Source organism: Stegostoma tigrinum, unplaced genomic scaffold (assembly GCF_030684315.1).
Source record: "Stegostoma tigrinum isolate sSteTig4 unplaced genomic scaffold, sSteTig4.hap1 scaffold_160, whole genome shotgun sequence".
In the NCBI taxonomy this organism is placed as follows: domain Eukaryota; kingdom Metazoa; phylum Chordata; class Chondrichthyes; order Orectolobiformes; family Stegostomatidae; genus Stegostoma; species Stegostoma tigrinum.
The window spans coordinates 335474-363439 of record NW_026728101.1 but is presented as its reverse complement, the minus strand read 5'-3'; the positions used below and the strand labels follow the sequence as shown (position 1 = coordinate 363439).

Here is a 27966-nt window from a genome sequence, read left to right as displayed (position 1 = left end):
GCGGATCAGGGCCGCGGATGCCAGTCGCTGTGAGCGGGTAGGGCTGCGGGGGACAGTGCCTGTGAGCGGGACAGGGCTGCGGGGGACAGTGCCTGTGAGCGGGACAGGTCTGCGGAGGCCAGTCCCTGTGATCGGGTGAGGGCTGCGGTGGCAAATAGCTGTCAGGGGGTCAGGGCTGCGGGGACCAGTCCCTGTGAGCGGGTCAGGGCTGCGGGGACCAGTCCCTGTGAGCGGGTCAGGGCTGCGGGGACCAGTCCCTGTGAGCGGGTCAGGGCTGCGGGGACCAGTCCCTGTGAGCGGGTCAGGGCTGCTGGGGGCAATACCATGTGAGCGGGACAGGGCTGCGGGGCCCAGTCCGCTGTGAGCGGGACACGGCTGCGGGGGGCCGTACGCTGTGACCGGGACAGGGCTGCGGGGGCCCAGTCCCTGTGAGCGGGTCAGGGCTGCGGGGGCCCAGTCCCTGTGAGCGGGTCAGGGCTGCGGGGGCCCAGTCCCTGTGAGCGGGTCAGGGCTGCGGGGGCCCAGTCCCTGTGAGCGGGTCAGGGCTGCGGGGGCCCAGTCCCTGTGAGCGGGTCAGGGCTGCGGGGGCCCAGTCCCTGTGAGCGGGTCAGGGCTGCGGGGGCCCAGTCCCTGTGAGCGGGTCAGGGCTGCGGGGGCCCAGTCCCTGTGAGCGGGTCAGGGCTGCGGGGGGGCAGTGCGCTGTGAGCGGGACAGGGCTGCGGGGGGGCAGTGCGCTGTGAGCGGGACAGGACTGCTGAGGGCCAGTCCCTGTTAGTGAGCCACAGCTACGGGGGGCAGTCCCTGTGAGCAGATCAGGGCTTTTGGGGCCAGTTTCTGTGAGCAGATCAGGGCTTTTGGGGCCAGTTTCTGTGAGCGGGACACGGCTGCGGGGGGCAGTACGCTGTGAGCGGGACACGGCTGCGGGGGGCATTACGCTGTGAGCGGGTCAGGGCTGCGGGGCCCAGTCCCTGCGAGCGGGTCAGGGCTGCGGGGCCCAGTCCCTGCGAGCGGGTCAGGGCTGCGGGGCCCAGTCCCTGCGAGCGGGTCAGGGCTGCGGGGCCCAGTCCCTGCGAGCGGGTCAGGGCTGCGGGGCCCAGTCCCTGCGAGCGGGTCAGGGCTGCGGGGCCCAGTCCCTGCGAGCGGGTCAGGGCTGCGGGGCCCAGTCCCTGCGAGCGGGTCAGGGCTGCGGGGCCCAGTCCCTGCGAGCGGGTCAGGGCTGCGGGGCCCAGTCCCTGCGAGCGGGTCAGGGCTGCGGGGCCCAGTCCCTGCGAGCGGGTCAGGGCTGCGGGGCCCAGTCCCTGCGAGCGGGTCAGGGCTGCGGGGCCCAGTCCCTGCGAGCGGGTCAGGGCTGCGGGGCCCAGTCCCTGCGAGCGGGTCAGGGCTGCGGGGCCCAGTCCCTGCGAGCGGGTCAGGGCTGCGGGGCCCAGTCCCTGCGAGCGGGTCAGGGCTGCGGGGCCCAGTCCCTGCGAGCGGGTCAGGGCTGCGGGGCCCAGTCCCTGCGAGCGGGTCAGGGCTGCGGGGCCCAGTCCCTGCGAGCGGGTCAGGGCTGCGGGGCCCAGTCCCTGTGAGCGGGTCAGGGCTGCGGGGGCAAGTCACGATGAGCGCTCAGGGCTACGGGCTCCAGTCCCTGTGAGTGGGACACGGCTGCGGGGGCCAGTACGCTGTGTGCGGGACAGGGCTGCAGGGCCCAGGCCCTGTGAGCGGGACACGTCTGCGGGGGGCAGTACGCGGTGAGCGGGACAGGACTGCGGGGTGCAAGTCGCTGTGAGCGGGTCAGGGCTGCGGGGGCCAGTCCCTGCTAGCGGGTCAGGGCTGCTGGGGGCAGTACGCTGTAAGCGGGACATGGCTGCGGGGCCAGTCCCTGTGAGCTCCAGCTCCAGCTCCAGTTCCCTCACGCGGTTTTCAAGGAGCTGGAGTTGGGTGCACTTCCCGCCGCTGTAGTCAGCAGGGACACTAGTGGTGACCCTTACCTCCCACATTCTGCAGGAGGAGCATTCAACTGCCCTGACCTCCGTTCCCATTATTCTAAATTCCCAAAGAGACTGTTTAAAATAAAGAATAAAAAATAAACTAGTTACCTTCTGTCGCACAGAAACTTTTTTTTTGCTTCGAGGAGGATGGGTGGGAGACACTACCCGAGTAGTGTTTCGGGTAATGCAACCAACACAAATATATTCATATAAATATTATAGATATGTAATATATAAAATATTATATGTATAAATATTATATACACAAATATAAATTAGTACATATATTTTCTCATTAGGTTTACCCATGCAACGAATTAAGTGACTATGTAGAGTGTTTAAAGGAGTTTAAATTGCTTACTCCCTGTGCACAATGTCCACGAGCATTCATCAAATGCCACTTTAAACAGAAACACATGAGTTAACCACAATAATAGTGAAAACAATGCAAGGTCCAATGGCTGGAATATTGAACTCTCATGTTAATGAAATAATAACTTACAACTAGCAGCAGCTAACCACTATTTCACAATACACAGTTCGAATGAGAAACACTCCACTTTCCATAGTGGAGAACAAATTTAAAACAACCATTGATCCAACTTTGTCCACGAAGACATTCTACGAATTCGGGAAATGTTTTCTGTGTGGTGTATTCCTGATGAAGTTGATGTTAATAATGAAGCATCATTTCACTGAACTCTTGAACTTCCTGGTACGGTTACAGCCAGGAAACGTACAGATTTATCACCAATGCAGCACAGCAGGACAAGAAATGAGAACCGTTACGATTCCAGCTGCTTCAGCAAGTGGAATAGTCAAACCCCAGAATAAAACCTGCCTCGCTCAATCTTTTTCCCCTTTGTCAAACCTTGTGGTCTTTCACTGAAACATAAGCACATCAGACTACAGATTAGATTTTACCAATAAAACAGAAGTTTATTACATTGAAGAAATAAAATAAACCAAAATATCAAATATAGCAGTTTCAAAAATTTCAGAACACATTGCAAAAGAAAGTTACCCATGAGAACTTTCCCCTTGACTACTCACAAACTTAAGCTTAGCCTTCCTCAGTTTTTTCACAGTCTGCAGAATTCAAACAAAATACTCGGGGTCTGAAAGATTCACAAATAATAACCCTTACTCTGAGACAACTTATTCCTTTAACTGTTCTAAACAATCGCCTTTTCTGGAGAGACTGTGCTTAATTCTGAAGTCAATGCTTAACAAACAGAGTTTGCAGTACAGAAACAGGCTCATGATGTTATCTATGTTTCACACAAGATTCTTTCTACCCCTTTTTAACCCTACCATCCCCTTTACCTCATGTGCTCCTCTGGCTTCCTCTTAAAAGTATCTGTGCTATCATTTCAGCCACTCTTCCTGGTTCAAATTTTAACCACTTTCTGGGCAAAGTTGCTTCTCCTGACTTTCCTGTTAGATTTATTAGTGGCTATGTAGCATCTATATTAATAAAACATTCTTCTATCTGGTCTCAAGAATGAAGCTCCAATAATAGAATTACGAGGTGTGAAGATTTGATAGAGTATAAAACTTGTGCTCTTTCCCCAACATTTTCCACTGAGGAATGAACAAGGAGAGTTCAAGAGCATCCCTGTTACATCCATTGATCAGGAGACTAAAATATCCATTAAACATTCAGTCGGCATTCCACAGCAGTAACACTGATCATATTGTAGTATTCCTCAGAGAGTTTCATGACTGATTCACTGAGAAGCAATCTTGGCTGAGGTTTCAGAATAAAGCAACATGTTGCCTTCGGCTGTATTGGAAAGCTGCTGGTAATGGAACTGTTGAAAGCATTCACACCTTTTCTGGATCCATCTTTTATTCCTGTACTTATCTCATTGCTACACTTTTTGTGCTTTACAAAAGCATTTCCTTTGTCATTTAAAACAATGCAGTCTCTGTCTCTGTAACTTCTATCTCTGTCTAATTTTACATTGTTGCATTTTTCTTGATTCATTCACAAGATGAGGGCGTCACTGGTCAGGCAGCATTTATTGCCCATCCCTTATTGCCCGGAGGGCAGTTAAGAGTCAACCACATTGCTGTGGGTCTGGAGTCACATGTAGGGCAGACCAGGTAAGGAATGCAGTTTTCTTTCCTAAAGGACATCAGTGAACCTAGACAGGTTTTTCCAACAATCGACAATGGATTCACGGCCATCATTAGATTGTTAATTCCAAATATTTCTTGAATTCAAATTCTACCATCTGCCGTGGTGGGTTTCGAACCCAGGTCCCCAAAACATTACTTGGGTTTCTGGATTAACAGTCCAGCGATAATATCACTAGACCATCACCCCTCCTCCAACTTTTAGCTGCCTAGGCCCGAATCTCTGGAATTCCCTTCCCATGCCCCTCCATTTTCACTCTTTCCTCCTGAAAGCTGCCTTTTTGGCAATACTTTATGTCACTTGTCCTAATAACTACCGATTTGTAATTAAATACACTCAGTGTGGATTTGTTCACGGGTGATCACGTCTGGGTAGTACAACAGCAAAATACTGCAAATGCTGGCAATCTAAAGTAAGACCAAAACACGCTGGAAATATTCAGCACAATGGACCTATCTTTGGACTTCTGATGGCAGGTTAATGAAACATTAATTCTGTTTCTCTGTCCACAGACGCTGCCAGACCTTCTGAGCAGTTCTGGGATTTTCTGATTTCATTTGTGTCTGATGAACTTGATTCTATATTTGAATTTCATGATTCATAGAATCCCTACAGGGTGCAAGCAGGCGATTCATCCCATCAAGTCAACACCAACCCTCCAAACAGCGTCCCAGCCAACACATCCCCTATCCTATCCCTGTAACCCTTCATCTCCAATGGCTAATCCACCTAATCTACACGTCCCTGCACACTATGGGTAATTTAGCATGGCCAATTTAGCATGGCCAATCCACCTACCCTCCACATCTTTGGACTGTGGAAGGAAACCAGAGCACCTGGAGGAAGCCCACACAGACATGGTGAGAGTGTGCAAACTCCGCACAGACAGTCTCCTGAGGCTGGAATCAAACCCTGATCCCTGGTGCTGTGAGTCAGCAGTTCTAACCACAGAGTCACTATGCCGCACCAATTTGAATTGGTGTTAAAGAGGGTCAAGGAGAGTAGAGCATTTGATGCAGCTTACGTAGGTTTCAAGGTGGCTTTGGACTAGTTCACACATGATGAATTGGTCAAAACAGAAGGTGGTGATGGAATCTGAGGGAAAGTAGCAAATGGAACAAAATAAACTCAGTGACTGCAGACAAAGGGTAATGCTCACTGTAGTTGTAGTTGAAAGGTCATTTCTATTGGGATTCCACAGGGTTCAGTATTGGGTCCTTTCCCTTTCATGGTAGATAGCAAAGAAGCAAACTTAAGTGCAGGGGGCACCATTAAAAATTTGCAGATGATAGACTAAAAATGAGTGCATGGTTGATAAAGAGGAAGAAAGCTGCAGACTTGGAATATAGTAACAATGGGCTGATCGGTTAACAGAAAGGGACAAATAGAATTTAATCTGCCGGAATGTGCAGTAAGGCATTTGGGGAGGGCAAACTAGTCAATAGGATACACAATAAATGATACAATACTGATCAGCTTAGAGGCACAGCGTATGTTTCCAGATACTGGGGGGGAGCAATGAGCAGCACATGGTTTGCAACTCTATCAGCTACAAGTTCCCCTCCAAGTCATACTCTCAACTCAACTGGGGTCAGAACCAAGTATAATCTATCCTAGAAATGGAGACTGTTCAGAGGGGCTAAGGAAATAAGCTATTTTTGTGAAAGGGTGTAGTTAGTGAAACTTCCAGAGCTGGAATGTCTGGGGAGAACCGTGTGGATTAGTAAAACACTGAGGAAGTCTAAACTCTCAGTTGTGTGAATGGTGAAGGAGGAAGACCCCACAATTTGAGGGACAGAAACTGAGCAGAAGCAGTTAAATCTAACATGCAGATTTGATAGAGAAAGAAAACCGCTCCAGATTGTTAAGTAACTGTAAAGTGACTGTTTTAGGGAGTACATGGGATGCTGTTTTGTTGTGTTTTGCAACCTTTCAAACTGTGTTATATAGTTAGTTTGGTTTGCTTTATTGTATTTTACTTTCTTTAGTGCAATGAACTGTTTTATTGTTAAAACCAAATGTGCAGCTTTGTGTGCTTATGTTTCAGTGAAAGGCTGCCACACTAAATTGAAGAAAAATTGATAATCAAGTCAGATTTCATTCTCGGATGTGGCCTGGCTTGTAACAACAGCAGCTGGAATCATAGCACCAGCAAAAGAAGAATAAATGAAAAAACTTTGTTGGGAGCAGACTGTATAGTTTTCGACATTGTAGAAGAGAAAGAGGACTAACAGAGGTGCTTCTGATCCGGAAGGGAAACAACCAATGATTCTGTTGTGCACATTATTTGCCCAAAGACAAGCATTGAATACAAGTTAATTGTGCCCTTGGACACAGCACTGTTTTAGTAGGATATGAAATTTCACTTTAGAATCCATTTTCACTCGCAAATATTGATGGGGAGCACTATTTAATAAAGTGAATTTCTTCAACATCTTCAGAGCTGCATGTTTATCATTCGTATACATGGGAAATCTCAAATTCATTTTGCAGTTACATGAAAATAATGTACAAGGAAAGGAATTTAAACTCAGTATTTTGCACTTCAATTGAGCACAGGCCTTACTCATAAAAATCTCATCTCCTGAATCCCTCTCCAGAATTGATTAACGATGGATACTATATTCATTACAGACAGTATAGGAGATTTTCCGTGTTGTAGCCCATTCCGAAATCTAGGCAAAGCTTCTTGGCGCCTCGCTGCAGGAGTTAAAGATCTGGGGAAATTGCTACATCTTACATCCCTGCCTAGGGGATGCTTCAACATCATTTCCTAAGATAACCACATGTCCATATACATGTTTTCATATTGGGGAGGTCTAAACAGGACACAAACACCTCCAAGGGTATGCCAGCTGACGCCTACATTGAAAGCGTAATACTGAGAATGCTGGAAATCTGAAATAACAGCAAGCGCTGGAGAAACTCAACAGGCCTGGCAGAATTTATGGAGAGAAAAAGGCCGAATTTTACTGTCAGCTATACATCAGTGACTAATACTATTTATTTCAGAGGAAAGGTGACCGGACCTGAAGCCTTAACTTTGATTTCTCTTCACAAATGCTGCCCAGACCGGCTGAGCTTTTTCAGCAACTTCTGTTTTTTGTCTCTTATTTACAGCATCCACAGTTCTTTTGGTTTTTAACACTATTTATTTCTTGAGTTGTAAGGTTTTTGGATTTAAGTTCTTGCCCACTGAGGTGAAAGCTATATCTAGCCCATGTAGTATGGTAGTAAAGGGATGGTGCACTGACTGTGGGGCTGCCTTATGGATGTGTGGTGAAACATTAAACATTCAGTAGGCATTCCACAGCAGTAACACTGATCATATTGTAGTATTCCTCAGAGAGTTTCATGACTGATTCACTGAGAAGCAATCTTGGCTGAGGTTTCAGAATAAAGCAACATGTTGCCTTCGGCTGTATTGGAAAGCTGCTGGTCATGGAACTGTTGAAAGCATTCACACCTTTTCTGGATCCATCTTTTATTCCTGTACTTATCTCATTGCTACACTTTTTGTGCTTTACAAAAGCATTTCCTTTGTCATTTAAAACAATGCAGTCTCTGTCTCTGTAACTTCTATCTCTTGTTTAGAACAGTTAAAGTATTTTGTTAGAATTCTGCAGACTATGAAAATACTGAGGAAGGCTAAGCTTTATGTTTGAGAGTAGTCAAGGGGAAAGTTCTCATGGGTAACTTTCTTTTGCAATGTGTTCTGAAATTTTTGAAACTGCTATATTTGATATTTTGGTTTATTTTATTTCTTCAATGTAATAAACTTCTGTTTTATTGGTAAAATCTAATCTGTAGTCTGATGTGCTTATGTTTCAGTGAAAGACCACAAGGTTTGACAAAGGGGAAAAAGATCTAGCGAGGCAGGTTTTATTCTGGGGTTTGACTATTCCACTTGCTGAAGCAGCTGGAATCGTAACAATTCTCATTTCTTGTCCTGCTGTGCTGCATTGGTGATAAATCTGTACCTTTGTTTGCTCTCCCAGGTGGAAGTAAAAAAAATCACATGGTATTCTTTAGAGGAAAAACAGGTGAGATCTCACTATCAACATTGCTAAAAGTGATTATCAGGTCATTATCACATTACAGTTTGTGGGAGCTCATGCAAGTAAATTTACTGTTTGTAGGAACTTATGCAAATACATTCTCTATGTTACAGCAGTGACTACACTTTGTCTGTTTCAAAGCACTTTGGTTTGTCCTTATTGGGGAATATCAATCAAGTCTGAATCCTATTTATGTGTGTTTGGAACTAGGTCAGTGAGTTATAAATGTTCAGTTTAATTTTATGCTTAAAGCAATAATTAATTAACTACCAGATTATCCATTCCCCTTTCCCAATTTAACATAGAAACAGAGAAAATTGGACTGGGAGTAGGCCATTCAGTTCTTGAGCCTGCTCCACCATAAAATATGAGCATGCCTGCTCATTGCTGTTCCTGCTTTCTCCCCATATTCTTTGATCTCTTTAGCTCGAAGAACAATATCTACCTCTGTCTTAAAAATATTCAATGATAGAAAATTCCACTGGCTCACCATTCTCTTGGCGAAGACATTTCTCCTCATCTTCGTTCTACTGTGCATCCTTAGTCTGTGACCTTTGGTTCTGCAATCTCCAGTCATGAGGAACACCCTTCTTCACTTACCCTCTCTGATACTCTCCAGCTGTGTGACTTGAATCCACAACCTTTTGACTCAATGGTGATATTTCTACTAAGCCAATACAGTAACAATGGAATCTGTCATGTACCTTCACATCACAGCTATTTCTTTTCTCCGTGACTTCATCTTGATTGGCAGCTTGTAAAAGTCAGCACCATGCAATACTAGCATAGTAAGTGACTCCCTACACTCAGAATAGAGAATCTCGAATGAGGATGCAAGTAGATGCCTTAAAGTGGATGCTCCAACTGGAATCTACAAGATACAGTGCAGTAACGCAACAACATTTCTTCAAAGGTTTCTCCAGAACCCACAACATCTACCAACCAGCAGGGCAAGGACAGCAGGCACATGGGGGCATCACTTCTCAGTTTCCCTCCAATCTTCGGATGTACACACAATCCTGACATGAAAATGTTGCCATTCCATCATCTTTACTGATTGAGAATTCTGCAGCTCCCTCCTTATCATCGCTTTGGGAATACTGTGGTTTTGGAAGGCAGCTCAGGAGCATCTGCTCATGAGCAATTAATGCTGTCCCCGTATCAGTGATGCCCACATTCAATAAATAAATAATATTTTAAAAAGAGGCATTCAGAATGAATCACCTCTCTTCCCACCCACTTTGCCAATTGTGTTTCTAGGCCAACCCAAGCAGCACAATGAAAGCAAGATGCTCTGAGGCAGGAGGAATGAAGTAGTTTAAAATGGGAAATATTTGCAGTGGTGCAGAGAAAAGACTGGGAAGTGGGGCAGATCAGAAATCTCTTTCCGCCAGTCAACCCAGGCATAATGGATTGAATGCACTCATTCTGTGCTGTACAATTTTATGATTTTAACCATTGTGGAAAGTGGATGGCAAAGCACAAAGCCATCTATACAAAGTCTAAGTGTTTCAGCAAGCAGCTAGGCTGCCACGTTACTTTCTGATTTATTGTGCAATTCCATTTCTTTGGTTTAATAGCTTTTTTAAAAAATAAATCTGTATGTACTTACAATGTGTTCTGCAAAACCCACAGCAATTGCTGTTCGCCTTCCTTGAAGTTACAAGCAGTTTTACGACAAGGTACGAGAGGCAAGCAAAATCAATAAGGCCATACAAAGCAACCAATTCTGTTCAGGCCAGCATTCATTTCCTCAATCTGAATACACCTTTTACTTTCCCTCACCATGATACAGTACATTCCACATGCACCCACAAAAAAACTATTCATTTCCTGAGTTAGATGCTATAACACTTAAAAGACACTTAGAATCGTACATGAACAGGAAAGATTTGGAGAGTTATGGACCAGGAGCAGGCAGGTGGGACTAGTTTAGCTCGAAAATATGTTTGGCACGGGCTGGTTTGACTGAAGAATCTGTTTCCATGCTGTATGATTCTATGACTCTGTTTCTCAAGCAGTTCTCAGAAATATTATAAAAAGATTGAATCTAAAATGAGAAGAACAAAAGGTACTCATATACTCCTTTTTCCTCTCTCCAAGTTTAATAAGTGACACCCAGAAAAAAAGAGTCACAACTTTGGCTATTTGATCTGAGCTTACAAGCTAAGAGATTCTGGACAGCAGCAGGAAGAGGGGTCAACCTATGTGCAGTTGGATGATGGATGTTAGAACGGAATATAGGAACATGTCATTTGAGAGCAACAGAAAGCCATTCAGCCCTTTAACTCTGCTCCACCATCCAGTGGCTGATCTGCTTGTGGACTCAAGCCCCTCTGTCCCTTTTCCCCAAGCCCTCGTCTCCCACATCTATCAAAAAACCATCTAACTCAACCTAGAATAAAGTCAATGGTACAGCCGCCAATACTTTTTGGGGAAGAGAATTCCACAGACCCATACCCCTCTGATGGAAATCCTCCTTGTCTCCATCATAGAAAGAAGACCTCCTGTTCTTAAACTGTACCCCCTTTTTTGAGATTCCCTCACGAGAGGAAACATTTTCCCTGTACACAATGTATCAAGTCCCCTCAGGATTTTATATATTGCCATAGGATCAATTCTCATTCTTCTAAGTTCCAACTGGTACAGATCCAACCTTTCCTCACAGGAGAACCCTATCTTCCCAGGAACAGGTCACAGAGTGGTGTCACAGAATGGCTGCCAACAAACCACAACCGATGTATGAGGGTGGCATAAGACAGACAGAATTGGCACACCATGACAGCAGGTCTCCTGGCAGGAGCGGCTACAAGCAGCAGCTTAATAAGAAGGTGCACTCACTATCTACTGGCAAGTTTCTGAAAATTTGCTCCGAGTGAGTGAATGAGAGCAGGCTGCACAGTGTGGTGTTTACACCATTTTCCTTTCACTCACTATACAGATCAATCATTGGATATGAACCCTTTGAAGAGCAGGTGTGCATGCTGGAATGGATAGAGATAGACGAAGCTGATGTGCTGAAAATTTTGTCAAACATTAACATTGACAAGTCGCCAGGCCAGGACCAGATTTGTCCTCGGCTGCTTTGGGAAGCGAGAAATGCAATTGCTTCGCCACTTGCGAAGATCTTTGCATCCTCGCTCTCCACTGGAGTCGTACCTGAGGACTGGAGAGAGGCAAATGTAATTCCTCTCTTCAAGAAAGGAAATAGGGAAATCCCCGGCAATTATAGACCAGTAAGTCTCACGTCTGTCGTCTGCAAGGTGTTAGAAAGGATTCTGAGGGATAAGATTTATGACCATCTGGAAGAGCATGGCTTGATCAAATACAGTCAACACGGCTTTGTGAGGGGTAGGTCATGCCTTACAAACCTTATCGAGTTTTTTGAGGATGTGACTAGAAAAGTTGATGAGGGTCGAGCTGTGGATGTGGTGTATTTGGATTTCAGTAAGGCATCTGATAAGGTTCCCCATGGTAGGCTCATTCAGAAGGTCAGGAGGAATGGGATACAGGGGAACTTAGCTGCTTGGATACAGAATTGGCTGGCCAACACAAGACAGCGAGTGGTAGTAGAAGGAAAATATTCTGCCTGGAAGTCAGTGGTGAGTGGGGTTCCACAGGGCTCTGTCCTTGGGCCTCTACTGTTTGTAATTTTTATTAATGACTTGGATGAGGGGATTGAAGGATGGGTCAGCAAGTTTGCAGACGACACAAAGGTCGGAGGTGTCGTTGACAGTGTAGAGGGCTGTTGTAGGCTGCAGCGGGACATTGACAGGATGCAGAGATGGGCTGAGAGGTGGCAGATGGAGTTCAACCTGGATAAATGCAAGGTGATGCATTTTGGAAGGTCGAATTTGAAAGCTGAGTACAGGATTAACGATAGGATTCTTGGCAGTGTGGAGGAACAGAGGGATCTTGGTGTGCAGATACATAGATCCCTTAAAATGGCCACCCAAGTGGACAGGGTTGTAAAGAAAGCATATGGTGTTTTGGCTTTCATTAACAGGGGGATTGAGTTTCAGAGTCGTGAGATCTTGTTGCAGCTCTATAAAACTTTGGTTAGACCGCACTTGGAATACTGCGTCCAGTTCTGGGCGCCCTATTATAGGAAAGATGTGGATGCTTTGGAGAGGGTTCAGAGGAGGTTTACCAGGATGCTGCCTGGACTGGAGGGCTTATCTTATGAAGAGAGGTTGACTGAGCTCGGTCTCTTTTCATTGGAGAAAAGGAGGAGGAGAGGGGATCTAATTGAGGTATACAAGATAATGAGAGGCATAGATAGAGTTGATAGCCAGAGACTATTTCCCAGGGCAGAAATGGCTAGCACGAGGGGTCATAGTTTTAAGCTGGTTGGTGGAAAGTATAGAGGGGATGTCAGAGGCAGGTTCTTTACGCAGAGAGTTGTGAGAGCATGGAATGCGTTGCCAGCAGCAGTTGTGGAAGCAAGGTCATTGGGGTCATTTAAGAGACTGCTGGACATGTATATGGTCACAGAAATTTGAGGGTGCATACATGAGGATCAATGGTCGGCACAACATTGTGGGCTGAAGGGCCTGTTCTGTGCTGTACTGTTCTATGTTCTATGTTCTATGTTCTATATTAGCTGCAGCTCAGTGGGTTTCACTCCAACCGTTAAGACAGAATGTCATTGTTCAAGTCAGGATCTATAGACCTGAGAAGAAAATCTAGGCTAACATACCCAGTGCTCCCTTGTTGGAGGTGCTGACCTTTGGATGATACCATTCGAACCAACACTCTACCCATTGAAATTGTGGCTTCAGGTGTCTAGTTGTTAAATACTCGTATTCCCTCTCAGGTAATGTAATGCCTCTGTTGTCAAGCAGAGTTATCCTGGTGTTTTGGTCAATACTAAGCTCTGAACTGATATTACTGAAGGGGTTTTCTGGTCACTGTGATGTTGCCGTTTGTGAGATCTCACTGTGCACAAATGGACCGCCGTGTTTCCACATTACGACAGTGACTCCAATTCTCAACTATTCTCTTGGCCAGAAGTTGTTTGGGATATCCTAAAGCTGTGAAATGCACAATGTTAAGAAAGAAAGCCTTCTCTTTCTTCCCTTTCATGGCCTCAGGACATTCCAAAGCACTTTACAGCCAATGAAGTATTTTGGCAGTCATCAGTTGGTAATACAGAACTTGAAAAAAATACATTTTGTTTATCCTTTTCATCTTGCACTTATTGGGGCAATTTGCAAGAAGTGAAGGGAAAAGCTGTACACAAAGAGAGTGCTGATTCATTTGGAAGTGGAACCACATCAATATTTAGGAACAGGTACAGCAAATGGTTGAAGTAAAGATGAATAAAGCAATTACAGTGGACTCTGAGGTGTTTCCACAGGGAAAACACCAGGACTCACTTCTTATTTACTATAATAGTTGATCCTTTTACATTGTATTTGATGTGAATTGTCCTGTTAAGTGCAAGTTGAAAAACTGGAGCAAAATATGCCTTTTCTCAGCAGTATTCATATTTTGGAAGTGTAGTCACTATTGCAATGTCAGGAAATGCAGCAGTCAATTTAGGCACAGCAAGCTGCTACAGTTAACAAAGCAACAGCGAGAAAAATTCATTCCCTCCACCAGTGATGGGAAGTAGCAGCTGTGCACATCATCTACAAAATCCCCTGCATAAATTCACCAAGGCTCTTTAGAAACCAACACTTTCATAAATACTACCATCTAGAAGGATAAGGGCAGCAAATTTATGGGAATACCACCACCTGCAAGTTGCCCTCCAAGCCATGGTTCAAGAAGGCAGCTCACCAACACCTTGTCAAGGGCAGCTATGAGTGGGCAATAAATACTGGCCAGCCAGCAGCAGCTCCATTCTAAGAATGAATACAAAAAAACCCCAGGTAATTGATTCAGTGCCAGTTCTTCCTTTCTTTAATGACTATTTAAAGTCTCTATTGATGGTATAACTAAAGCAGCACAAGCCCTTGTTTCCAACTGCTGCATCAAACACATAGAGTTCAAAATGTGCAACCAGAATTAATGACTGAACAGGCAGCCAAGTCAATATTTAGGAATAGGTTAAGCAAGTGGTCAAAGTAAGGATGAATAAAGCATTCACTGGAACAGAGTGGGCACATGGGATTAAGACTCATGTCCATGTAGAGGGTAAAATCTTTATACAAAAACGTTGGTTAGAGTGAGTGGCAACTGTTTGCCTTTATTCACGTCTTTAATGGATTCTAAGGCATGTCTCAGAAACTGATACTGCAATAACAAGTAGATAGTAGCAAGGGGAAGAGGTAGGTTTTCATCAGACTGATGCTCTATGTCATTAGCGAAACTTCTGGAAGAGCTTTACATTCTACTTCAATATTCAAAGGGGAGACCAAAACCTCTCCAAAGTAACGCCAGTGATTATATCAAATGATTATATCAAATATCACAAGGTACACACACACACACACACACACACACACACACACACACACACACACACACACACACACACACACACACACACACACACAGTATCCATATTGTAATTTCCACGTCATTTTCACTGTGATTGTGTTGAAGGTCAAAAGGCATGGAATTGTCACAGCAAACCTCAAACTGCTGAATTCTGGCAGAAATCCAAGAATCATCCCAACTGAAATAAAATGCACCTTTCAATCTGTAAAGACATGTCACAGCACAGGAGTTGACATAGGTGCAGTTGGAATTTTGAGTTTTATCATTAAAAGAATAAAAATGTCTCATCATTTTAATTTGTCATACCAACTTGCAGAGAAATCACGTACTACACATCTGGCATGATAGTAAAATAACAGTGGGACACATAGATGCTCTACAATAGAGATAACAAGGTGTAGAGCTGGATGTACACAGCAGGCCAAGCAACATCAGAGGAGCAGGAAGGCTGATGTTTCAAGCCAAGACCCTTCTGCAGAAATCTTTGACATGATTTTGGAGTATCGTGGAAATTTGCAGCAATGGAAGGAGAGCATTTGGCCCAGCGCATCTTTGCCAGCCAAATTAAAATTATCAAGTTGAATCCTGTTTTCCAGCTCTTGGCCCTCGACATTAATGTTAGTTCAAATACAGATCCAAGTTATTTTTAAACTCTAGCAGCTTTTATATCTTCAGTTGCAAAACTTTATGGACCCTCTCGACACTCTTCTAAATATTTTGTCCCATCCTCTCCTAAAAACACTGCTTCGTGTTTTTGGCTGCAAAGTAAGTGGCCACAGTCTCAGCCAAGAAACCAATCAGTCAGTACCTCGTATTATCATGGGAGGTGGAGACAGAACACTGGGCTTAGCCAGGATCTGTACTTCCATTAGCATTGCACACACCACACAGAGTTCCCAATTTAATAAAGAAAAGTTCTAATTATGTGGATTATGCTGGCAAAGTCACCATTTTATTGCCCATTTTTATGAACTATTTGCTATACTACTTCAGAAGGCAAGTAAGGGTCAACTGCCTCAGGGCTGAATGACACAAGACTCTGGGTTCCCCACTTCTTTGACTAAAAGCACAGAGGTGGGGAAGTCTGCCAAGCTCTGCAACCATCTGATGGGTTGATTGCTCCGCTTATACATGAAGATGTCCTGCCTCAGAGAGATTCAGGCCAGTAAGAGATTGGCAGCATTCCAGCACTGTACCAGCAGCACCACCAGAAGACGTGGTCATTACTGGTATTGCACTTGGGACTTGGACAATTGTTCCAGATTCAGCTCACCAAGTGAGAAGAATTGGTAGGCCCTAGTGAGGATATGTTGGGGAGTTGGGGTGTTGTCAGAATTTTGAAGACTGGTGATAAGCAAGGCATTACATATGATCCTCGAATGGGAGCATGGGCTAATTTAGAAGAGACAGTCACCATCTGCCACCCCACCCTCAAACCCAGCCCCAACACAGCTACCTGCTGGGTATTTGGCGTTAGGCCTCTCCAGCCATTTAAAACCCAATGATGCCGCACCCTCCCACCTCGATTTATTGTCTAATAACAACAGCATGTATGCATCTTGCATTGGTAAAAGTAAAATGTCTCACAATATTTCATAGGAGGAATGATCTAATCAAACGTGACACTGGCGATATCAACACAGGTAACCGCTCTGGTATTTTATAACCAATAATGTAAAGGAGAACATGGTCGGGGGGGCGGGGTGGTAAAGGAGTGGTGAGGTTTATGGAAGAAATTCCAGAGCTTAAGGCATTGTCAGCTGAAGGCATGGTCACCAATTATGGAGCACCAATAGACACGAAGACAGACTTTGTGAAGCATGGAGAGTTTCATTATCTGTCCCAAGGAAAATAGCATCATCATCACAGATATGATCATTATTGGTAAACATTGATACAGTGTTGCATTCAGTCAGTGAACTTAGAGAACCAATAGAGAGAAATCCAACAAATGCACAGGCCACGCATTCAAAATCTAAACTCAACAGGGATCATGAGGTCAAAGGGAGAGTCAACCCACAAAGGTTCTCAACACCAGAGAATAAGCCAGAAAATTACAAATCAAAGTAGTGTGTGTGACATGATCAATCAGTAAGAAACTATTTTTAAAGGGACATGGTGTCTTCTCCTCAAAGACTTCCACTGCATCCAACAATTGGAGTCTTGTAGAACACAACTACAGCAGCTCTTCATAACTGGATAGCAGAGCAGCGCATCTCCAGACTATGACAGAATCTCATCCTGGCAAATAATGCTTTTAGTTTATTCCATCATCCTTAATCACAATATGTTTTACTCATGTAGGAGCAAGTCACATCAAAATAAATTAACATTTTCCCACGATTTACTCGCAGTGTACCCTTCAAATCCCATTATTCCTTAATTTTTAACAAAATATCTGGAGTGAAGCTTTCGGCAAATATAGAACTGAATAAGATTCCCCCTCCCACATTGTGGCGTACATTATCAAGTTTCCAGTTAAGCGATACATAAATGTTTCAGAAATCCTCACTGTGCCTTGTTCGGAAAGGGTTGCCTTTTCCTCCTCCTTGCAGCCAGGATAGCTGGGAGAGACATCACTCCTGCGTCTCAGACAATCTTTCCGAAAATACTGTTATTACTACATCATAGATCAGCCAGCTCGAGGTCTCCCCCGTTTAATCCTGGTTAATTTTAGAATTGAAATCTATCATTTAAAGCGTCTCCCAGCAAAACTGCTTCGAATTACCAGATCTGCAGCATCTATTGCTTTGTCATCAACAGGCACTTGTCAGCCCATCAATCAAGGGGTTAAATTTAAAATAGCCCCGGTCGTTTGGGGCGTGCGAGCCAGTGAGCATCCGGCAGTCAGGGAACAACGCCAGAGGGCTGCAAGCTAACGGGGTCCGAATCATGTTGCCAAACCACTGCCCGGGTGTGGAGTCACTGCATTTGTCACATCCGAGTCCCCCCTCACGTCTCTAGGCTCTCTTTGCAACACAGCAGCAACAACCTGCACAGAGTGGGTCAAACAAGATCTCCAGTTTGCACTTCCTCGGAAGCGAGACTCTGAGCTATTACCTTCTTGACAGCTTTCCACTAGAATTAGCTGTTTAACCATCTTAGTCACTGGCCTGATATTCTCTGGTCGGGCACTTTTTTTGCCGAAACAGCACAGTGCAAACCTCCAGAACCACCTTTCCCCTCATACTAACTGATTCTGTGCGTTGTATCTCAACCGTGGATTCGCTACAAACCATCTGCAATCTCTTGAGATCATGGGAACTGCAGATGCTGGAGATTCCAAGTCCCTTGTTCGCTCCACACTGCCCTCCAACCCCACCACACCCGGCACCTTCCCCTGCAACCGCAGGAAATGCTACACTTGTCCCCACACCTCCTCCCTCACCCCCAGCCCAGGCCCCAAGATGACATTCCACATTAAGCAGAGGTTCACCTGCACATCTGCCAATGTGGTATACTGCATCCACTGTACCCGGTGCGGCTTCCTCTACATTGGGGAAACCAAGTGGCGGCTTGGGGACCGCTTTGCAGAACACCTCCGCTCAGTTCGCAACAAACAACTGCACCTCCCAGTCGCAAACCATTTCCACTCCCCCTCCCATTCTCTTGATGACATGTCCATCATGGGCCTCCTGCACTGCCACAATGATGCCACCCGAAGGTTGCAGGAACAGCAACTCATATTCCGCCTGGGAACCCTGCAGCCATATGGTATCAATGTGGACTTCACCAGTTTCAAAATCTCCCCTTCCCCCACCGCATCCCTAAACCAGCCCAGTTCATCCCCTCCCCCCACTGCACCACACAACCAGCCCAGCTCTTCCCCCCCACCCACTGCATCCCAAAACCAGTCCAACCTGTCTCTGCCTCCCTAACCGGTCCTTCCTCTCACCCATCCCTTCCTCCCACCCCAAGCCGCACCCCCAGCTACCTACTAACCTCATCCCACCTCCTTGACCTGTCCGTCTTCCCTGGACTGACCTATCCCCTCCCTACCTCCCCACCTACACTCTCTCCACCTATCTTCTTTTCTCTCCATCTTCGGTCCGCCTCCCCCTCTCTCCCTATTTATTCCAGTTCCCTCCCCCCATCCCCCTCTCTGATGAAGGGTCGAGGCCCTAAATGTCAGCTTTTGTGCTCCTGAGATGCTGCTTGGCCTGCTGTGTTCATCCAGCCTCACATCTTATTATCTGCAATCTCTTGCCCGGTTGATAGGGAATCTAGGATTCCCAGTATTGACCTGATCAATCCTCAACGTTCAATCTGCGCTGTTAGGAGCAGAAAGCGCCGTCTTGTGAAGCTAAGGGATGCAGGGGAGCTGTCTGAGGGAGAGAGAACGCACTATTCAGGCTAATGCTACATTCCCACCGATTGCACTGTATCAAGAGTCGCTAACAGCATCGGTCAAGATAGGAGAGCCCATATTGAACAACAGACCAAACTCCGTCCCCTCCTACTCCACAATAACAGGACATTTGCAAAACACACACACACAAAAAAACGCAGGCACATTCACATCAGCCAATGGAACGGTGTGTAAAGGGTACTCACTCGCTTTGCCTTGTTTCGGCCTTTGCAACAGCTTCTGCACTGCAGCTACATCTTCGGTTTTGACAGCTTGCAGTAATTCCTGATCTTTCCCCTTGGCTTGTTGATGTGTGTGTGTGTGTGTGTGTTTATATGCGTGTTTTTATATCCGATGCATCTTACGTTTTAGGAGCTGAAGCGAGAGAGAGACACACACACACACAGAGAGGGAGGAAGACTATGCCTGGCAGTGTGTGTGCATAGAGGCAGAGGCAGGGACTGGAGGAGAGCTACCGATGGGTGAAAGGCATAGACAGCCTCGTCTCGTGTATCACAAACCAAAACGGCTCTCTCTCCCAAGATAATAAAATGTGAGGCTGGATGAACACAGCAGGCCAAGCAGCATCTCAGGAGCACAAAAGCTGACGTTTTGGGCCTAGACCCTTCATCAGAGAGGGGGATGGGGAGAGGGAACTGGAATAAGTAGGGAGAGAGGGGGAGGTGGACCGAAGATGGAGAGTAAAGAAGATAGGAGAAGAGAGTATAGGTGGGGAGGTAGGGAGGGGATAGGTCAGTCCAGGGAAGACGGACAGGACAAGGAGGTGGGATGAGGTTAGTAGGTAGATGGGGGTGCAGCTTGGGGTGGGAGGAAGGGATGGGTGAAAGGAAGAACAGGTTAGGGAGGCAGAGACAGGTTGGACTGGTTTTGGGATGCAGTGGGTGGGGGGGGAAGAGCTGGGCTGGTTGTGTGGTGCAGTGGGGGGAGGGGACGAACTGGGCTGGTTTAGGGATGCAGTAGGGGAAGGGGAGATTTAGCATCCTGGTCCCTTTTCACTGGGGGTTGCCAACCTGCTGTCTCAGGAGTCAGCATAACATTTGGCGATTGCAATTTTACGCTGCAAATAGCGCCAATTTGAAAATAATACCGGCGTCTCCGGAAGTGAATTAAACTTGGACAAGAAGCAAATGCGGCTTCCATCAATCATTCCACCCGCCACCACAGCCCTCTCCCACTTCTTACGCCCCTTCAATTATACTTAACACACAAATACAGCTCAATTCCGATTAGCACGTCTCGTTATTTTTTCACTCCCTTCCCCGCCATGTTAACCAGTTATCACTGAGCACCCTGGCTGGTTCCTTATCTGGTCAATCCATAATTGTACATCCCATCTGTGGTCTGGGATCAAGCTAGTTATTTGGGAATTATCTCCACACCTGTCTGAAAGGCAGTGTCTTGTTCTCCCTGGGTTATTTTTAATCTGGAAGCAATGCTCATGATGCTGTCTGACTTGGGGTCATGCTTGTCATCAAGATTTGTGTGTGCACTCTGCGCAGGGCGGCAATTAACTCGGAAATGTTTTCACCTAGCGGCTGAACGGCTCTAAGTGTCTGCACCCCTCTCATGTGTGTAAATTATCACCGACATGTAAATCTCTGATGGTTCTAATTTGGGATACCACATTATCAATGAGTTATTTTCCGTGTCTTAAGATCCAATAACATCAGTATCCACTTGCCCACATCATTTGGATGCTTGAGATAGGCGCAGGTAACAGAGAAGGTTGAAAAGGACAAAGATGCTGTTGTGCTGTGCATGGGCTATCCAAAAGCATTTTGTACAATTTTTGAAGAAAATCTTAGAATGAAAGCGACAGCAGCAAAATGGATCCAAAATTGTCTGAGGGATGAGAAAGAGAGTGTAATATAACAAAGTGTGTAGCTGGATGAACACAGCAGGCCAAGCAGCATCTCAGGAGCACCAAAGCTGACGTCAGCTGCTGTGCTCCTGAGATGCTGCTCAGCCTGCTGTGTTCATCCAGCTACACACTTTGTTATCCTGGATTCTCCAGCATCTGCAGTTCCCATTATCTCTGATCACAAGAAAGAGAGTGTGATGGGTGTTTTTCTGATTGAGAGGATGTTTGTTGTGGAGTTCCCCTGAGGCTGGTAGTGAGACCCTTGCTTTCCTGATACGTACATAAATGATCTAGGCTTGGGTGTGCAGGGGACAACATTGTACTGTACAGATGACACAAAACTCCAATGTACTGCGACCTGTTATGAGACATAGAGTCATAGAAATGTACAGCACAGTCGTTGGTCCATTTCATGGGCGCCATTAGACTTTCATTCCTGGGTGTTGTTTTTAAATTGAAATTGGATTCAAACATGCGTCATGGTGAAAGTTGATTCTGATTACCTGAATCTCCGGATTACTAGTCCAGTGATGTTGTCACAACGCCTCCATTTATGAGAATGATTCTCAGGGATGAGAAACTCAGTTATGAGGATTTTTTCAAGGTACTGGGACTGCTTTCCTTGGAAACTGGATAGAAACTTTCCAAAACCATGAGTGCTCAGGAGAAAGCAGATAGGAATAAAATGCTTCAGAGATAGCAGGAACTGCAGATGCTGGGGAATCTGAGATAACAAGGTGCTGAGCTGGATGAACGCAGCAGGCCCAGCAGTATCAGAGGAGCAGGAAGGCTGACATTTCAGGCCTAGACCCTTCTTCATTTTTCTGAAGTAAGTTCAGAAAGCTCTTCATCCAGTTCTACACCTTGTTATCTAGGAATAAAATGTTCCCACTCCTAAAATGAATCTAGAACCAGAGGGCACAGTTTCAAAGATGCTAACAAAAGAAGCAAATGGGCAGTGAGAAAAAATACTTTATTCAGCCAGTGAGTGATCTGGGCCTGGAATCCACTGCCTGGAAATGTGGTGGTGGCAGATTCAGCGAAGGCACGCAAGAGGGATGGTTACTTAAACAGAAAAAAAAATACATGCAGGGTTTTTGGAAAAAGGTAGAAGATTGGCCTTAAATTAGAGTGCTCAGAGAGCTTGGCAAGTATGATGGGCTGAATGTCCTCCTTCTGCATTGTAGCAATTCTGCGTTTCTGCCAGGTTCACTCTTCTGTTGTGGGCAGTGATGGATGGCATTTTTGCAGGCAATCACGTAGGTGCTGGATTTTGTACATGACGGGTAGAATTTAACAGCCCTCTCTTTATGCGGGGTTTGAGCTGGAGAGTGTAAGTACGGACCTGACTGCCTTTCAAGTTTTACCCTGATGCAGTCTCGATTGGGAAGGCTGGTAAATGGTCTTTACTCCCCTGAGTGGGCAATTAATAACTTAGGCTGAACAAATATCACACAGAAAGTTTGAGAAGTAAAACTCTTAGTTATAGAATCCCTACAGTGTACAATCAGACCCTTTGACCCAGCATTGACCTTTGCAGCATTCCACCCACACCCATTCCACTATAACCCACCTAACCCACACATACCTGGACACTCTTAGCAACTTAGCATGGCCAAGCCATCTAACCTGCACATCTTTGGACTGTGGGAGGAAACTGGAGCACCCAGAGGAAACCCATGCAGACATATACAGAATGTGCAAACTCCACACAGACAGTCACCTGAGGTTGGAATTGAACCTGGGTCCCTGGAGCTGTGAGGCAGCAGTGCTAACCGTTGATCCGCCAGGCCATATTAGTAGCGATGGCAAACAGATAGCACCTGACTACCTTTTCTTACAACCTCCTGATTCCCTGGCCAGAAAACCTCTCCCACGGCCCCAATTTGTTCATGACTCACGAACAGCATTGGATTAATTGCAGTACCAGCATCAGCCACCCTTCCTGGTGGCACCACCTGCAATGGCGAGACACTAGTCTCTGTTTGGCCAGCATCTCTCAGTGAGTGGGGTTTTAGCCACAGACTGCCCCCGAACGGTAAGTGCTCGGTTGGCACTTCATTCACTGGAACTTTCCTGACAAGGTAACCTGGGGTTTCTGTCAGTTCTCCAAGTGCTAGGTATAATCCCTGTCATCTGATTCACATTCTGATGGAAGTATGCGTAATGCTGCTTGGATGCTAATGGTATATGTTTTGACCTCAGTATTCCAGTTACAATCCTCTCTTAATCCAGTGCAGTGAGGAGAGAGATATCACCAACTACTTACAGGTTAGATGCAAGTGGATTTCCGCTGACTCTTGTAAAAGTGTTTAGTGGTTTTCAGAGCTGTTTAAGCCAACTGAAATCTCTCAGGAATGGGGAAGCATTCCCTGACTGTGAGGATACTGCACAAGTCAACAACAGGGCTACAGTAGTGGCTATCCCCTCAGACAAGCATGACTGAGAGAATGGACAGAAATCACACAGAGCAGGACAGGTGACTGGAATAAGGTGAATGATGAAGGAGACAACGATTCTCAGTGGAATACCTGAATCTCCAGAGTCTGAATGGAGCCATTTTTCCCGTCGTGAAGAACTGTGCGTGAGCTTTCACCTTAGTACAGACATCCTCACTGGAATTGATCACTTCTGAAACTGTAAGTACAACCTCCAAGCAGGGTCACAAGGTCATGGCCAGAGGATGGGAAGATTCCAGGCTGGCCCAAAGATTACTTGCAAAATTTTCCAGCTTGTCATTTTTCCTGTTCCCATAAGGACCTGTAATGGGAATCAAAATTACATGAAAATCAAGTACATTTCAGTTTTCCTTGTCAGAGAGCAGCAGGATACTGAACAGAAGACTTTGTAATAATTCTTCAATATTCTGCCCTGCCATCCTCATTTGAACAACTTGAAGTAATGAGGAGGTGACAAGAGCCTTTGTTTGATGACGTGGTCCATATGGGAGTGTGTATTACACACTCAGAGGGGCTGCATAAAGTACCACAGGAAATGTAATGGTGCAGACCACTGGAGTAGTTCAATGTTGTTTCTGCTGCCTGGAGCACTCTGGGGCAGTCCTGCAGTACAGAGAAGGGCCGGTGTCGTCATGATTCTTGACAGTCTCCAACCTTGGCATCATGAGGGTACGCTGTCGCTGCCAGTGATCGGGCACCAGCTGAGAAAGAGGAGGAGTTGGAAGCAGTGACGAGGTAACCATTGCAGCTTTTTTGTTGCCAGACTTTCTGTGATCCACTCGACCAACTGTAATACAGGTAAATGTAAGCTCAAATTCCACTAACAAGGCTGAACCTTCCCTCTCCTTGGCTGTTGACTACCACTGCACCACTTGTCTACAAACAACAGTAAATGCCATCACAATATCGATATTTCAAAACAATAATGTTGAACAATCTATGCCATAATGCATGCAAATATCAACTGCCCTCATTTATTTCCTTCATACCAGTATTACAGGTGCCTTTTTCTTGCTTAATGCTCCCACAGAGTGCGATCCCTGTGACTGTGGCACTGCAGGTGAAAGCTGATGATTTTTATTGTGTTTATCCTGAGTAACTCTAGCTCCAGAAGGGCCCACCCAGGACTGTACCACAACAGCAAGGTGTGGCAGAAATCAGGGCTGGCTGGCTGACCAGCAATGTTCGCAAGGGCACTAACAAGGCAAAGGATTGGCAATAAGGGAAGGACACTTGCAGACAGGTGCTTCATGACCCATTGCATCACTGCCACTTCTTGCTGTGACTGTCACCCCCACCACCCCACCACCACCCAGCCCTGGGCAGCAGTGCTGGAAATGCACTGCACTTTGAGCACTGGAATTGCTGGGCATGATGACATGAGTCTGACCTTGCAGCCATTTCATTGGCTTCTGCTTTTTCTGGAGCAGAGATACCAATCATGACTCAATCTGTAACTGTTCCCATCAGGTTGGCCACAACTCAGTGCTGGAGTGGATGGGTTCCAAACACTGCGCCAGATTGAAGCCAGAGTCTTTCATGCTCCGTGACATTAAGGGCAGGCTTTCTAACCTGCCAATGCACCAATCCTTCTTCTGTCGGCCACCCCATCCCCATTGCAGTTCTCATCTGAATCCCCTGTAGCTGAAATGGAGTGTGACTTCATCCTCTGGTGAACTGGCTCCAATTCCTTGAGACCTCACTGCAGGTCACTCATGCTCAGTGTACGAAATGAGGAATAACTGGTTGAGGGACAGAGTGGTTGAGGAAAGAAATTCCAGTGTTACTACCTTGGCAGCTCACAGCAATGCCACCTGTGAGCTAACTACAACTGGAAATGTTCAGGAATGAGTTAGTGTAAGACTGTAGATAGCTCTGAAAACTAGGAGACTGGAGGGGATTACAGAGATTAGGGGAGGGATTCAAGACCGTGGAGGGATTTGAAACCGAAACTAGAGTTTATTAATTAATATTAAAATTGAGGATTTGCTGAACTTGGAATTGATGCAGGTCAAGGGGCACAGGATGTGCTATGAACGGTTAACATAAACAGCAGAAGACCCTGATTTTATCGAGAATAGAAAGCGGGAGGTGCGCAGGGTGCATTGGAATAGTTAAGTGCAAAGGGACCAATAGCAAGAAAGTCTGTTTCAGCAACAAATAAACTAGGATTGGAACAAAGTAAGATGTTACAACAGCATTCGTTTGATCGTTCTTTGTGAAAGGGGTGGGGAGCGGTTGTGAGGAAAGAAGGGGTGAGGGCAGGACATTTCCATAATTCTTCTTTCTTTGAATTAGAGTTTCTTTATTTAGTTTTACTGTCTTCTGTCCCTGTAGAGTGCACTGGGTTAATGGCAGGAAATGTACAAGGAGAAGTCCCCTCAGTGACAGCCAACTGTGTGAGAGCTATTAAAAGAGGAATTACTAAATAATGGTTACTAAACCTAGAGAACTATGATTTTGTTTACTAATGAGATTTATCAGCTCTGGTTTCTTTCAGTTGACAGCAAGAGGTTTGTTGATGAATCTCTAACATTCACAGCTTTGACTTTCAACCAACTTTCCACAAGGGGTGGGGGGGGGTGGGGTTCGTGAATGGAATGAGCTGCCAACAGATGTGGTCGAGGCAGATAAAATTGCTGTATTTAAAAGACATTTGGACAGGTACACAATTAGGAAAGGTTTAGACGGATACCAAACACAGGCAAATGGGACCGGTTAAGTTTGGGACACCTGATCAGTACAGATGATTGGGATTGAAGGTCCTGATTCTGTGCTGTATGACTCTATGAATCTATGACTGAAGAGCTAACTAGGTGTGTGCATGAGGGCAATGCATTTGATACAGTCTACTTGGGCATCAGCAAAGCTTTTGACAAGATCCCCCATTTGAAGACTGTTAGAACAGGAAACAGTCCATGGGATCCGAGGACACATGTGCACAGGAAATCATAACTCATGTAATTTGATTGAGTTTTTTAAAGTAGTAATCAAGAGCACTCATTAAGGCAGAAAGATGGATGCATACGGGCTTCAGTAAGGCGTTCAAGAAGGTTCCTCACGGTAGTCCAAGAGGGAAGTTAAATCACACGGAACACAGGGAGAGCTGGCCATAGAACATAGAACATTACAGCACAGTACAGGCCCTTCGGCCCTCGATCTTGTGCCGACCTGTCATGCCGATCTCAAGCCCATCTACCTGCACTATTCCATGTACGCCCATATGCTTATCCAATGGCGACTTAAATGTACCTAAAGTTGGCAAATCTACGACCGTTGCAGGCAAAGCGTTCCATTCCCTTACTACTCTCTGAGTAAAGAAACTACCTCTGACATCTGTCCTATATCTTTCACCCCTCAATTTAAAGCTATGCCCCCTCGTGTTCGCCGTCACCATCCGAGGAAAAAGGCTCTCCCTATCCACCCTATCTAACCTTCTGATTATTTTATATGTCTCAATTAAGTCACCTCTCAACCTTCTTCTCTCTAACGAAAACAGCCTCAAGTCCCTCAGCCATTCATTCTAAGACCTTCCCTCTATACCAGGCAACATCCTAGTAAATCTCCTCTGCACCCTTTTCAAAGCTTCCACATCCTTCTCATAATGCGGTGACCAGAACTGTACGCAATACTCCAAGTGCGGCCGCACCAGAGTTTTGTACAGCTTCACCATAACCTCTTGGTTCCGGAACTCGATCCCTCTATTAATCAAAGCTAAAACACTGTATGCCTTCTGAACAGCCCTGTCACCCTGGGTGGCAACTTTCAAGGATCTGTGTTCATGGACACCAAGATCTCTCTGCTCATCTATACTACTAAGCATCTTACCATTAGCCCTGTACTTTGCGTTCTGGTTACTCCTACCAAAGTGCATCACCTCATACTTGTCTGCATTAAACTCCATTTGCCACCTCTCAGACCAGCTCTGCAGCTTATCTATGTCCCTCTGCAACCAATCCTTTGTCACTATCCACAACTCCACCGATCTTAGTGTCGTCTGCAAATTTACTAACCCATCCTTCTACGCCCTCATCCAGGTCATTTATAAAAATGACAAACAGCAGTGGACCCAACACCGACCCTTGCGGTACCACCAGTAACTGGTCTCCAGGATGAACGTTTCCCATCAACTACCACCCTCTGTCTTCTTTCAGCAAGCTAATTTCCGATCCAAACTGCTATTTCTCCCACAATTCCATTCCTCTGCATTTTGTACAATAGTCTGTTATGGGGAACCTTATCGAACGCCTTGCTGAAATCCATATACACCACATCAACCGGTTTACTCTCATCCACCTGTTTGGTCACCTTCTCAAAGAACTCAATAAGGTTTGTGAAGCACGACCTTCCCTTCACAAAACAATGCTGACTATCCCGAATCAATTTATTCTTTTCTAGATGATTGTAAATCCTATCCCATATAACCTTTTTCAACACTTTACCGACAAGTGAGGTAAGGCTCACTGGCCGATAATTACCAGGGTTGTCTCTACTCCCCTTCTTGAACAGGGGAACCACAATTGCTATCCTCCAGTCATCTGGCACTATTCCTGTAGACAATGATGAGTTAAAGATCAATGCCAAAGGCTCGGCAATCTCCTCCCTGGATTCTCAGAGGATCCGAGGATAAATCCCATCCGGCCCAGGGGACATAGCTAT

The 27966-nt window shown here is 45.8% G+C and overlaps 1 long non-coding RNA gene across 1 annotated transcript in view; it reads right to left on the bottom strand.

The window, feature by feature from the left end:
- Nucleotides 1-27966, bottom strand: part of LOC132207802 (uncharacterized) — a 128099-nt gene that overhangs the window by 8628 nt on the left and 91505 nt on the right. The window contains exon 2 of the long non-coding RNA XR_009443841.1: nt 23380-23608. This is a non-coding gene — a long non-coding RNA (uncharacterized LOC132207802). The remainder of the gene's footprint in view (nt 1-23379; nt 23609-27966) is intronic.